This window comes from Anneissia japonica, unplaced genomic scaffold, assembly GCF_011630105.1.
Source record: "Anneissia japonica isolate Jap-2015-1 unplaced genomic scaffold, ASM1163010v1 scaffold12484_len1059_cov132, whole genome shotgun sequence".
NCBI classification, from domain to species: domain Eukaryota; kingdom Metazoa; phylum Echinodermata; class Crinoidea; order Comatulida; family Comatulidae; genus Anneissia; species Anneissia japonica.
This window is the reverse complement of record NW_022717579.1, coordinates 1-1,059: the sequence shown is the minus strand read 5'-3', so window position 1 is coordinate 1,059 and position 1,059 is coordinate 1. Positions and strand designations below refer to the sequence as shown.

Below are 1,059 nucleotides of genomic sequence, written 5' to 3'. Positions count from 1 at the left end.
GTTGCTCGGGCAGTGCTCAGCTCATCATGGTCATCATCATCATCTTGTTCTGATTCTCCATCACTAAACTCCAGCTCAGCCTGAAAATATACAGTATGGAGTGAAATTATAGAGTGTACTGTAGAATATTATAATTGTGTACCTGTAAATTCAGTGGTCAGGAAATTAATGCATTTGATGTCATATCACACTCATATATAAGCAAATCACATCACACTCATATATGAGCAAATCACAGGTACATCTGATGAAGGAGTTGCTATTGTGACTATAGTCACTATAACAACTCCCTGATAATGTGGAAAATTTTAGATGTTAAATATATTACTGCTTCCACTAAGATTTGAGAAGATGTTAGTCTGATGTTTGTACTCACGGAGCTAATTCGTAACTCATCGGCAACAATGGAGTCACTCGCTGACTGAGGGCGGTTTAAGTCTGGCTCGTCATCTTCATCTTGCCGCTTTTCAATTGAATCTATGTACGCCTGCACGTGCTCCATCCTAATAAGTATAAATGAAACACAGCAACCATCAGTTGATATGATTGTAACTATTCAAGTAGTAATTATTGATTATGTTCGCATTGAATTATGATTCTGTAATCTATTTAGAAACAACAAAAAAAACACAGCAGTTGAAGATCTGCATTTAGGACTTTGATAGTTATTACAAAGTTTTTCGACAATGCAAAAGATCTGGTAGCAGATTCAAAGGTAATAGGGATAAATTAAGAAAAACCAAATTTCTTCAGTGAAGAAGCTGGTACGGTGGATGTGGTTCTAGCTCTCTATCTTTAGATCAGAGATTAACTTCAAATTTTAAAATTGGACTCAAGTCTGAGAGCTCTGTCCAGACTATCAAATTTTCTGTTGTATGCCCATATATAGTCATGATGTGCCTATATATGTTCATGATGTGATGTCATCATGACCATATTTAGACATGTCACACGTGTTACTTAACACGTGCTCCATGATTATAATCCAATTGATTGACAGACACTTACCCAAGCTTAGCCTTCTGTTTGAAAGTGTCAATCAAGAATTTCCACCTCCTT

The 1,059-nt window shown here is 36.3% G+C and overlaps 1 long non-coding RNA gene across 1 annotated transcript; it reads right to left on the bottom strand.

The window, feature by feature from the left end:
- Window positions 1-1,059, bottom strand: LOC117110345. The gene is made up of 3 exons (XR_004445678.1): window positions 1,009-1,059; window positions 377-503; window positions 1-80 (listed from the first exon to the last, which is right to left on the bottom strand). It is a non-coding gene; the product is annotated as an uncharacterized LOC117110345 (long non-coding RNA).